This window comes from Muscardinus avellanarius (genome assembly GCF_963383645.1).
Source record: "Muscardinus avellanarius genome assembly, chromosome: 14".
NCBI classification, from domain to species: domain Eukaryota; kingdom Metazoa; phylum Chordata; class Mammalia; order Rodentia; family Gliridae; genus Muscardinus; species Muscardinus avellanarius.
In genome coordinates this window covers 60,404,651-60,418,070 of record NC_137800.1, presented here as the reverse complement: position 1 = coordinate 60,418,070, position 13,420 = coordinate 60,404,651, and positions in this window count along the sequence as shown.

The window sequence follows — 13,420 nt, the reverse complement described above, 5'->3', positions numbered from 1 at the left end:
TCCACATCTGACTACTAAAAGAGACACCTTCTCCTGCTCCGGGCGCAGAAGGGTTATACGGAGGAGGCGAAATTTCCTCTTTAATCAGTTCAAAAGCTTTCACTTGTTTACAAATGGCCTCTAGTTCCTCCTCAGAGTCATCCTCCCCCTCTGACTCTGAATCCTCCTCACTGGCCACTTTAGAGGAAGTTGAACGTTCCTCTTTTACACCGTCTAAAGCTGCCTGGCCCTCCTGCACAAATTTTCCAAAGCGCCCTTCTTCCAAACAGGCACGAATCAGCCGAAAAAGCGGCCGAGTCCCTCCTGTAACAATACCTTGTTCTTCGGCGCGTTCTACGTCTCTTCCCAATTTATCCCAGCTTGCTAAAGAAAGATTTCCTGATACTGTAAACCATGGCGCTACCCTATCTATTTGTTCGAGAAAATCGAATCAGGACCAGCCCGATTCTCTAACTTGCTTACACTAAAAAATATCCTCCTTAATGGAGCCCCCTTTGATCGGGGAAAATAACCCTCCTTAATGGAGCCCCCTTTGATCGGGGAAATAACTTGCTTACACTAAAAAATATCCTCCTTAATGGAGCCCCCTTTGATCGGGGAAATAACTTGCTTACACTAAAAAATATCCTCCTTAATGGAGCCCCCTTTGATCGGGGAAATAACTTGCTTACACTAAAAAATATCCTCCTTAATGGAGCCCCCTTTGATCGGGGAAAATAACCCTCCGTAAACGGAGCCTCCTCCTCCCTTTTCGGAGTCAAGGAGTACTTACCAGCCGGCTGCCCTGGACTGCCGAGGTTCTGATCAAAGCGAAGGTCCCCGTACGGGCCACCACTTGTCGGGCGCAGTGACGACTCTTACACGATCTTCCTCAAGCAGTTTTATTACCCCAGGTTCTTGTACAGTTCCCGTAAATCTTCTTCCCGTAAATCTTCTCCCGTCGATCCCCTCCCCCCAGAAATCTTCCCCTTATATAGAGCCCAACAGCCAATCAGCAGACTGTTCACGTGCACAACTCATGGCAACAGCCAGTCCATTGGCTGTTGCCCTATGGCATGCGGTGTTCCCGTGTATCTCATGCTCTTGTCGTCACTTCCTGAAAGCTGTTTACCACCTAAGTGCTCTGGGGAAATTCCGCTCAGCGCCATCTTAGTTCTCGGACTTATTGGCTGATGGGCGGGGCCCGTCACATAGGCCCAGCAAACACAGAGGCCAAGGGCCAGCAAGGTTTCATGTGATCCTAGCTGACAGAGCAGCAGTGTTATCCCTGGAGCAATTTAACTCAAACAGCCACACTGCAGGTTGGGGATAGTACACTTTCTAGGCCATCAGAGTTTGGGCAGGGTGATCATAGATGCCAGCGGCTGACAGCGTTTCACATGATTGCAACTAGCCAAGCAGTGGTGATTCTCTGGGGCATTAAAGCTCAGGCAGTTGAGCCGCAGGTTAGGAATGTCATAATCTCTGGCCCTGCCGAGTTTGGTCCCAATAACTTCAGAGGCTGGAGGCCATTAGTCCATAAGATTTCACATATTTCCAATCAGCATAGCAGTCATGTTCTTGAATGGGACATTAAAGACCAGCTAGCTGGGCCCCAGGTTCAGTATATTATAGTCTTTGGTCCTACTGAGATTGAGCTCAGAGAGCATGGAGGCCTGCAGCCAGAGACTATGGCTTTCTTGCACTGGTTAAGTACTATATCCTGTTAAAAGAAATTCTGGGGGACTAACTAAAAATTCTGATTATATGACATAGATTCATTGAGGCAAATATATACCCCTAGAACCTGACTTATTATAAAGGAACAAGAAATGACATAGGACACAAAGAGGAAAATAATGTCAACACCACAAGATACAATCCTAAGAACCCTGAAAACATGAAAACTAAGACCAGCAAAGAAACATAAATTCCCACAACTCCACAACAATGGAGATCACTAATACAGCGCTATAGAAAAATGCCAAGAGGATAATACAGAATTTTGACTTCTAATATGATCAAAGACCTTAATAATGAAATCAGAAAGCTGGGCATGGTGGCGCACACTTGTAATTCTAGCATTTGGGAGGCTGAGACAGGAGGATCACGGTTTGCAGACAGCCTCAGCTACTTAGTGAGGCCCTTTGCAACTCAGTGAGACCCTGTTTCAAAATAAAGAATAAAAAAATAAGGCTTGGAGTGTAGTTCAGAGATAGAATGCCCCTGAGTTCCATTCCTAGTACCACAGGGGAAAAAATAAAATCAGAGAAAGTATAAAGAATATTCTGGGTGTGTTGGCACATGCTTGTAATCCCAGCATTTGGGAGGCTGAGACAGGAGGAACCGGGTTCGCAGACAGCCTCAGCTACTTAGTAAGGGTCAGTGAGACCCTGTTTCAAAGTAAAGAATAAGGCCAGGTTGTGGCTCATGCTTGTAATCCCAGTGTTTGGAAGACTGAGACAGGAGGATCTCACAGGTTCAAAGCTAGTCTTGGCTACTTAGTGAAGCTCTCAGCAACTTAGTGAGACCCTGTTTCCAAATAAAGTATAAAATAGGTCTGGGAGTATAGTCCAGAGGTAGAAAAGCCCCTGGGTTCCACCCCCAGAACCACACACAAAAAAAAAAAAGAAAGAAAAGAAAAGAAAAATGAAAAGAAATAAAGAGAGAATAAGAAAGTAGGGCTGGGGATATAGCTCAGAAGTAGAATGCCCCTGGGTTCTAGTCCCAGTACCGTAAAAAAAACAAAACAAAACAAAACACTTAAAAAAAGAAAGTGTACAGAATCTGAAAGAACATCTCAGTAGAGAAATTTAGGCCCTGAATAAGAATAAAAAAGAGATCCTGAGCAAAATGAGGAAGAAAATAAATGAAGTGCTCAATAAACTCCATTACTGGCAGACTAGATTATACAGAAAATAGATTCTCACTTTTAGAAGACAGCTCATTCAAAAGTGACCACACATCAGGCATGGTAGTGCACACTCATAATCCCAGTACTTGGGAGGCCAAAATGGGAGAATCACAGATTTGGGGACAACCTCAGCAACATAGAGCCTGTTTCAAAAAATATATATATATATATATTAGGTCTGGGAGTGTAGCCCGGAGGTAGAAGGGTTTCCAGGAACCCCAGTACCACCAAAAAATAAAATAAAATAAAAATAAATGAATAAATAAAACACAAAGCCAGATGTGGTGGCACATGCTTGTAATCCCAGCATTTGGGAGGCTGAGACAGGAGGATCATGGTTTTTGGACAGCCTCAGCTTCTTAGTGAGGCCCTTGCAATTCAGTGAGACCCTGTTTCAAAATAAAGAATAAAAATAGAGCTGAGAGTGTAGCTTGGAGGTAGAATACCCCGGAATTCCATCCCCAGTACCAAAAAGACGGGAAGAAAGAAAGAAAGAAAGAAAGAAAGAAAGAAAGAAAGAAAGAAAGAAAGAACAAAAATAAGAAATAAATACCAGAACTAGAGAAGGGATTAATTTAAACAGATGAGTAACTAAGCAAAGAAGACATAGCACTTTATCAAACAGAAAACATAACTCAAAGTGGCAGGAAATATAAATAATCTTTCAATAATAACATCAAATGTCAATTGTATAAATTCTCAGTTTACAAACCCTTGTGTTGAGGGTCGACTTTCAACAGATCACAGTGAGGGACCCATTGTACTATGTAGAAAACCCCTGACCAGAAGCAGGTCGTCGACTAAAGGTTTAGCACCAGGTTCCCAATGAAAGTGCGCTGCGTGATGGGCAAGCGGGCAGCCCCTTTTCCAGTCCCATCCCATTTCCCAGGACAAAGGGATTTCCACACAGGACCTGTCTCTGCCTGGGGACTGGCTATCCAGGGCCAACCAAGGCTCCTTCGGCGCTGCTATATTGTTCAGCCTGAGTGGTATTCTTTCTTTTCTTTTCTTTCTTTTTTTTTTTTTTTGGTGGTACTGGGGATGGAACCCAAGGGCCTTTTACCTTTGGGCTACACTCCCACCTATTTTATATTTTATTTGGAAACAGTGTCTCTTAAACCAGCTGAGGCTGGCTTCGAACCTGCACGATCCTCCTTTGTCAGCCTCCCAGGCGCGGGGATTACAAGCGTGCACCACCATGCCTGGCTGGTATGGTATTCTGACCTAGAGACGTTCAGTAATAATCCCACAGATGTTAGCTTTGCCCCATTGGCCAACCACATACACCAAATGTCTGAACCTGCCAGTTCTTCTCATACTGAGCAGGATTACCATGGCAACAACACATCATCAGTAGGGTAAAACTAACCTGTCTCATGACAGTCTAAGCTCAGCTCACGTTCCCTATTAGTGGGTGAACAGTCCAACACTTGGTGAATTCTGCTTTACAATGATAGAAGAGCCGACATCGAAGAATCAAAAATAACTTTGCTATGAACACTTGGCAGCCACAAGCCAGTTATTCCTGGGGTAACTTTTCTGACACCTCCTGTTTAAAACCCAAAAGGTCAGAAGCATTGTGAGGCTCTGCTATCACGGTCTGTATCGATACTGAAAATCAAGATCAAGCGATCTTTTGCCCTTCTGCTCCACAGGAGGTTTCTGTCCTCCCTGAGCTTGCTTTAGGACACCTGCATTACTGTTTGACCAGCGTACTGCCCCAGTCAACCTCCCCACCTGGCACTGTCCCCGGAGCGGGTTGCACCAGAAGCGAGAGCCCCTGGGGGCTCACCCCCCCCCCCCGCCCCCTGCCTCACTGGGTCAGTGAAAAAAATTGTAAGAGTGGTGGTATTTCACCGGTGGCCTGCCAACTTGGCAGACCCCCGCCCCATCCCCTCGCGGGGACGGAGGGGCGACAGGGGCCTCCCACTTATTCTACACCTCTCATGTCTCTTCACTGTGCCAGACTAGAATCAAGTTCAACAGGGTCTTCTTTCCCCGCGGATTCCACAGAGCCCTTTCCCTTGGCTGTGGTTTTGCTGGACAGTAGGTAGGGACAGTGGGAATCTCGTTCATCCATTCAGGCGCGTCACTAATTAGATGACGAGGCATTTGGCTACCTTAAGAGAGTCATAGTTACTCCCGCCATTTACTCGTGCTTCATTGAATGTCTTCACTTTGCCATTCAGAGCACTGGGCAGAAATCACATTATGTCAATACCCACCAGGGGCCTTCACATAAACTCTCAGTTTAAAAGGCACAGACTGGCAATGTAGATTAAAAGGTATAATCCAACTGTATCCTGCTTGCAAGAAATGTACCAGGCAAAGATATTCGTAGGCTAAAAGCAAAGGATAGAAAACAATACAGATGGAGACTAAAAACAAGCAGGGATAGCGACTCCCATCTGACAAAACAGACTTTTAAGCCAAAATTTAACAGAAAAGACAAAACAGAGCCAGACTTAGTGGAACACACCTATAATCCCTGTACTTGGAAGCCTGAGACAGAGGATCTCAGGTTCGAGGACAGCCTCAGCAAGTAATGATACTCTCAGCAGCCTAGTGAGACCCTATTTCAAATCAAAAAGTAAAAAATGGGCTGACTTGTAGCTCAAAGGTAGAATGCCCCTGGGTTTAATCTCTAGTACCACCACAAAGAAAAGAAAAGAGTGACAAAGTGATCATTTTTTTACTGATAAAAGTAACAATCCATCAAGATATAATGAAAGTAAACATTTATGCCCCAAATATGGGCACACTCACTTTTATAAAACAAACTCTTTGGGGCATTAAGACTTAGACCCTAACACAATACTATTGGGAAACTTCAACACACCTCTCAACCATTATATCAATCTTTCAGACAGAAGACCAATAAAGACTACTGAGAGCAGACCTAAAGAACACCGTAAACCAGATGTATCTAGTAGACATAGGCAGAGTATTCCATCCAACAACAGCTGAATGCACGTTCTTCTCAGCTGCTCATGAAAGCTTTTCTAAAATAGACCATATTCTTGGCCACAGGTACCAGAAAATTCAAAGAAGTAATATAATTCCTCGTATCTTTTCAGATCGTAATGGAATGAAAGTAGAAAACAAGAACAAGAAGACCCAAAGGAACCACATGGAGATGGAAAGATACACTTTTGAATGGGGACTGGGTCACAGGAGAAATAAGGGGAGAATAAAAAATTTCTAAAATTAAGTAAAAATATAGACACAACATAGAAAAAGCTCTCTCTCTCTCTCTCTCTCTCTCTCTCTCTCTCTCTCTCTGTGTGTGTGTGTGTGTGTGTGTGTGTGTGTGTGTGTTACTGAGGATACAACCTAGGGGCATTCTATCTTCAAGCTACCCCCAACTCTATTTTTATTTGGAAACAGAATCTCACAAAGTTGCTCAGAGCCTCACTAAATTTCCCAGGCTGGCCTCAAGCCTGTGATCCACCTGTCCCAGCCTCCCAGCTACTTTAATTACTGGTGTGGGCCATCATGCCTAGTTAAAGTTAGTTTGAAGAGGAAAATTTATAGCATTGAGTGATCACATTAAAAACCAAAGAAGGACTGGGTGTGGTGGCTCATGCTTGTAATCCCAGCACTTGGGAGCCTGAGATAGGAGGATTGCACAGGTTCGAAGCCAGCCTCAGCTACTCAGTGAGACCCTGTTTCTAATTAAAGTATAAAATAGGTCTGGGAGTATAGCCCATAGGTAGAAAAGCCCCTGCATTCTACCCCCAGTACCATACACACAAAACAAAAACAAAAACCTGAAAGTCATCAAATAACCTAATGAGACCCCTCAAGACCTTTGAAAAACAGGAACAGAACAGACTAATCCAAAAGCCAGTAGAGAAGCTTGGTGTGGTGGCACACATTTGTAATCCCAGCACATGGGAGGCTGAGACAGGAGGATCACAGGTTCACAGCCAGCCTCAACTACTTAGTGAGGCCCTCTACAACTTAGTAAAACCCTTTTTCAAAATCAAGAATAAAGCTGGGCGTGGTGGCGCATGCTTGTAATCCCAGCATTTGGGAGGCTGAGACAGGAGGATCGCGGCTCGCGGACAGCCTCAGCTACCTAGTGAGACCCTCTACAACTCAGTGAGACCCAGTTTCAAAATAAAGAATAAAAAATAGGGCAGGGGGTGTAGCTCAGAGGTCGAATGCCCCTGGGTTCTACCCCAAGACCTACAAAAAAATAAATAAATAAATAATAAAAAAATAGGGGCCAGACATGGTGGCACACACTTGTAATCCTAGTACTTGGCAGGAATCACAGGTTCACAGCTAGCCTCAGCTACTTAGTGAAGCCCTATATAACCTAGTGAGATCCTCCCTGTTTCAAAAGTAAATAATAAAAAAATAGGGCTGGAGCCGGGCATGGTGGTGCACGCTTGTAATCCCAGCATTCGGGAGGCTGAGACTGGAGGATCTCAGTTTGCGGACAGCCTCAGCTATTTAGTGAGGCCCTCTGCAACTCAGTGAGACCCTGTTTCAAAATAAAGCATAAAAAATAGGGCAGGAGGTGTAACTCGGAGGTTGAATGCCCGTGGGTTCCATCTCCAGACCCGAAAAAAAAAAAAATATATATATATATATATATAGGACTGGGCGTGTAGCTCAGAGATAGAATGCCCTGGGGTTCAATCCCCAGTACCGCAAAAAAAAAAAAAAAAAAAAAAGAAAAAAAAAGAAAGGAAAGAAAGAAAGAAAGAAAGAAAGAAAATAGAGCTGGTGGTGTAGCTCAGAGGTAGAATTCCCCTGGGAGCAATCCCCAGTACTGTAATAATAATAATAATAATAATAATAATAATAATAATAAATAATAATAATTTAAAAACTGAAATCAATGAAAGAAAATAAAACTATATCAAAAGTCAACAAAAGAAAAAGCTGATGTTTTGATATGATAAACAAAATTGAGACCCAAGGTTTGCAGATTCAAAGCCAGAGCATGGCATTTTTAGTGAAACTGTTTAAAAGAAAAAAAAAATCTGGAAGTGTAGCTCAGAGGTTGAATGCTCCTGGGTTCAATCCCCAGCACCACATACATACATACACACAGATACAGACCCAAGGGCCCTGGCAACTTAGGGAGACCTTGTTTCAAAATAACAACAACAACAACAACAACAAGCCAGGCGTGGTGGCACACGCTTGTAATATCAGTATTTGGGAGACTGAGGAGGATCGCGCAGGTTCGAAGCTAGTCTCAGCTACTTAGTGTGGCAACTCAGTGAGACACTGTTTCAAAAAATAAGGAATAAAAACTAGGGCTGGGGGTGTCGCTTGGAGATAGAATGCCTCCAGGTTCCATTCCCAGTACTGTAAAAAATATAATAATAAAAACATAATAATAATAGCAATAATAATAATTAATAAAGGAGCTGGGTGTGATGGCACACAATTGTTACCTCAGTGCTTGTGAGGCTGAATTACAAGGATCACAGGTTTGAGGCCAGGCTTAGCAATTTAGGGTGATTCTGTGTCAAAATAATAAAATAAAATACCCTGGGGCTGTATCTCAGAGGTAGAATATCCTGGGTTCAATCCCCAGGATCACAAAAAGGGGAATCTATCTTAGAGATAGAAAGTTCCAGGTTTCAATCCCCAGTACCAGAAAAAAAAAATAAAAAAGAGGAATATATGTAGCTCAGTGGTAAGAGTTCTCTTGGGTTCACTTTCCAGTTACACAAAAAATAAAATAAAAATAAATGTATGTTAGCCAGGTGTGGTAATGCATGCTTGTAATCCCAGTACTTGGGAAGCTGAGACAGGAGGATTTATGGCCAGTCTCAGCTACTTAGTGAGGCCCTCCTCAACTTAGTGAGACCCTGTTTCAAAATGAATAAAAAATAGGGCTGGGGATGTATCCTGGAGGTGGAATGCCCCTGGGTTGCATCTCCAGTACTACAAAAAAAAAATGCATGTTAAATGAGTAAAAACTGCATGATGACTCAAACTAGCCAAGTCATTTACATATTTGATTAATAACAATGAATTGGGCTAATACTTAATGTCTAAAGTTTGGTAGATCATACTTGGCATGTATGGAAGAAAGCATAAAGGGCAAATGTATCAGAGCTCATTGAAGCATATCACCTAGAAAAGTTTGTATAAACTACCCTAGTATATCAGTCAGCCTTTTATTACCGTGACAAAATACCTAAGTTAATGTATTTATAAGGAGAAAAGCTTTCATTTGGATCACAGTTTCAGAACACAGTCACTTGGGACCGTGACAGCGCAGTGCCTCACACAGCGGGAGCCCAAGGCAGAGGAAGACCATTCACCTCCTGGTGCGGGAAGCAAAAGAGAGTGAGGGCAGCATCCCAGCAGCCCGGAAGGGAAGGCCCCATGACAAGCTTTCCTCCTCCTTGGCCCAGCCCGAAGCTCACACAGCCTCCCAGGAGTTACAGCAGCGGGGGACAAATTTTCAGCTTGGTGGGGGGTAAGTGTAAGATCCAAATCACAACAGCCAGTTAATCTTAGTCCGACCTTTCAGAGGTCTAGGGAGACCTAGACCACTTGTCCTTTTGAGATTCTACGTCAAAGAGAAGAATGAGGAGGGGAAGGAGGAGGAGGAGGAGGAGGAGGAGGAGGAGGAGGAGGAGGAGGAGGAGGAGGAGAAGAAGAAGAAGAGGAGGAGGAGGAGAGGAGGAGGATGAGGAGAGGAGGAGGATGAGGAGAGGAGGAAGAGGAGGAGGGGAGGAGGAGGATTATAACTGTGGCATATGTTACACATGTATATTTCCAAAAATAACACTTTTTATTGGGGAGGGGATACGGATTGAAACCAGGGGCTTTCTGCCACTGAGCTACACACCCCACCCTCACCCACTCACTCATTCAGTGGTGCTGGGGATTGAACCCAGGAACATTCTACCTCTGAGCTATACCCCCAGCCCTATTTTATGTTTTATGTTTTGTTTTGTTTTGTTTTTGTTTTTGGAGATAGGGTCTCTCTAAGTTGCTGAGAGTGTTAGAAGCAGATTTTAGGGGAGCTGCAAATAAAAACTTATAAAATTGAAAATAATACAGTAAGCCGGGTTTAGTGGCGCATGATTGTAATCCCAGCATCCAGAAGGCTGAGACCAGAGGATCGCGGTTCACGGACAGCCTCAGCTACTTAGTGAGGCCCTGCGCAACTTAGTGAGACCCTGTTTCAAAATAAAGCATAAAAAATAGGGCAGGGGGTGTTAGCTCAGATGTTGAATGCCTCTCGGTTCCATCCCCAGTACCGGGGGAGAAAAAAAAAAAAGAAAGAAAAAGAAAAAAGGAAAGAAAGTAACACAGGAAGGCAATTTACTCCTATGCAGAAGGGTGAAGAGCCATTGTAAAATTGGTACAGCAAGCACCCTGAGCAGACAGTCTGCTCAGCCTCTTATTCCCTAATGTGAAGACCATTATGCTGTTCCCTGTTGGCTGGAATATGGCTTTCCAATCTAATTCAGTAGGCTAGTTTTCACTAGATTTTAAAAATGGAGAAACATGAAGCCAGTACATCCCAGAGTGGATATAGAGACACTTATACAAGTTACAAAGTGGATGTCTAGGCTACAGTTGCAAAATGGAAACCTGCCAATTTCTATGTGATCTTATAACTTTGATGGAAAAGATGGCTTTCCATTCTACAATTTCCCCCTCTTTTATTATATTCTCTCATTCTTTTCTTCGAACTCTGTTCACATAAGCTGACTTTTGCAATCTGGATTTGCAAGTAAAAAAAGTACGGGAGTACTTTTATTATGGTATGTGAGTAGAGGCTGTTTAGTAATGACTGTCCCTATAAGTCTCTGCGCTAACCCTCATATGGGAATTATTCAGCATCCTAACCAAACCACCACTCCAATAACACTGATAAGACATACCAGGCAGATGTCATTATCCCCTTCCATTCCTTAACCATTGTTCTATTAGGTTAGTGAAGGGATCAGCTACTCCTGAATTTTCAGTGAGCTCATTCGTAGGGTTGTTCATCCTTGTAGAGCTAATCTATTTTCCTATGTCGTCTGACAAGTAGCATTCAGTTGTTCAGTTGTTTCTTTTATAGCATCTCTCTCTCTCTCTCTCTCTCTCTCTATATATATATATATATATATATATATATATATATATATATATATATATATATAATTTGGTGGTACTGGGGTTCCTGGAAACCCTTCTACCTTCGGGTTACACTCCCAAACCTGTTTGATTTTTTTTTTTATTTGGAAACAGGGTCTCTTAAGCCAGCGCGGCTGACTTCGAACCTGCTGTCTCTGCCTCCCAAGCGCGGGATTACAAGCGTGCGCCACCACGCCTGGCCTAATCAACTCTCTCTCTATATTTTTTTTATTAATTTATTTTTTAAATTGGTGCATTGTAGTCATATATCAACCACATTGGAGTACAAGACTTGAGAGGATATACAAGCACACATCATCCAATTAGCCCTCCTCCAGCCCCCATCCCATTCCCTCCCCCTCCCTCCATCGCATGCTTCTTTGGTGATTTACTTTGATACATTTGTTTATGTACCTCCTGCGTTTTAAAGAGGCGCCGTCCTCCAGTATTACATACCCTCTGATTGGTCACATTAGTTGCTTCACTATAGGGCCCTTTCTATAGCTCAACCTCTTCCTGTTGCCCTTTTCCTCCTAGTTATTGCTGATTAAGAGAAGCATCTGATTTATATTTTCTGCGATATTTCTCTGTGCATGCTGCGTTGCAAGTACCGATCCCACTCTTGATGGTCCCAGTAGTGGCCTGGCTACTCAATGGACTGATCCAGACCTCGCTGGCTCAAGCAGCGGCCTTGCCTCATGGGAGGCCCCAGTTCTGGTCTCGCTGGCCCCTGCACCGGTCTAACCCCTAAGCTGGCTTTGGTCCCGGCCTTGGAGGCCGCAGGAGTGAACTTGCCTCACGCCAGGCTCCGATGCTGGCCATTGGCCCCTGCACTGGCCTAACACCTTGGCAGGATTCCAATCCCGGCCTCGGAGGCCCCAGCACCGGCCTAGCCTCATGGCAGGCTCCAATGCCGGCCTCGTTGGCCCCAGCACCGGTCTAACCCCTCGGCAGGTTCCGTTCCCGGGTTAGGAGGCCCCAGCACTGGCCATGTCTCACGGCAGGCTCCGATGCTGGCCTCGCCTCATGGCAGGCTCCGATGCCGGCCTCGCTGGCCCCAGCACCGGCCTAACCCCTCAGCAGGCTCTTATCCTGACCTCGGAGGCCCCAGTACCGGCCTTGCCTCAAGGCAGGCTCCAATCCAGGCCTCAGAGGCCTCAGCACTGGCCTTGCCTCAAGGCAGGCTCTGATGCCGGCCTCACTGGCCCCAGCACCGGCCTAACCCCTTGGCAGGCTCTTATCCCGGCCTCGGATGCCCCAGTACCAGCCTTGCCTCAAGGCAGGCTGATGCCGGCCTCGGAGGCCCCAGCACCAGCCTTGCCTTACGGCAGGCTCCAATGCCGGCCTCGCTGGCCCCAGCACTGGCCTAACCCCTCAGCAGGCTCTTATCTTGGCCTCGGAGGCCCCAGTACCGGCCTTGCCTCGAGGCAGTCTCCGATGCCGGCCTCGCTGGCCCCAACACCGGCCTAACCCCTCGGCAGGCTCCGATCCCGGCCTTGGAGCCCCCAGCACTGGTCATGCCTCATGGCAGGCTCCAATGCTGGTCTCGCTGGCCCCAGCACCGGCCTAACCCCTCGGCAGGCTCTTATCCTGGCCTCGGAGGCCCCAGTACCGGCCTTGCCTCAGGGCAGGCTCCAATCCCGGCCTCGGAGGCCCCAGCACCGGCCTTGCCTCACAGCAGGCTCCGATGCTGGCCTCGCTGGCCCCAGCACCGGCCTAACGCCTTGGCAGGCTCTTATCCCGGCCTCGCTGGCCCCAGCACCGGCCTAACCCCTGGGCAGGCTCTTATCCTGACCTCGGAGGCCCCAGTACCGGCTTTGCCTCATGGCAGGCTCTGATGCCAGTCTTGCTGGCCCCAGCACCGGCCTAACCCCTCAGCAGGCTCCGGTCCCGTCCTCGGGGGCCCCAGCACTGGCCTTGCCTCACGGCAGGCTCCGATGCCGGCCTCGCTGACCCCAGCACCGGCCTAACCCCTCAGCAAGTTCCAGTCCCGACCTCAGAGGCCCTAGCATAAGCCTTGCCTCATGGCAGGCTCCAATGCCGGCCTCGCTGGCCCCAGCATCAGTCTAACCCCTCTGCAGGTTCCAATCCCGGCCACGGAGGCCTCAGTAGTGGCCTTGCCTCACAGCAAGCTCCGATATCGGCCACTGGCCCCGGCACCCGCCTAACCCCTCAGCAGGTTCCGATCACTGTCTCTGTGGTTATTATTTCAAAGGTTCCAGGTGTAATGTATCAGATCTCTGCCTCCCCTGAGTATTGGCCACTGGCATTGCCACTGCCTCCACCGTTTCAAATCCTTCCCAGGCTCTTTTTCCACTCTGAATATTGTTCAGTGTTCCTAAGCATGTGTGATGGTAGCATTCGACATTTGGTGTAATTTCTCCAAAAAAATAAAGTTGGTAAGATCCGGTTTCT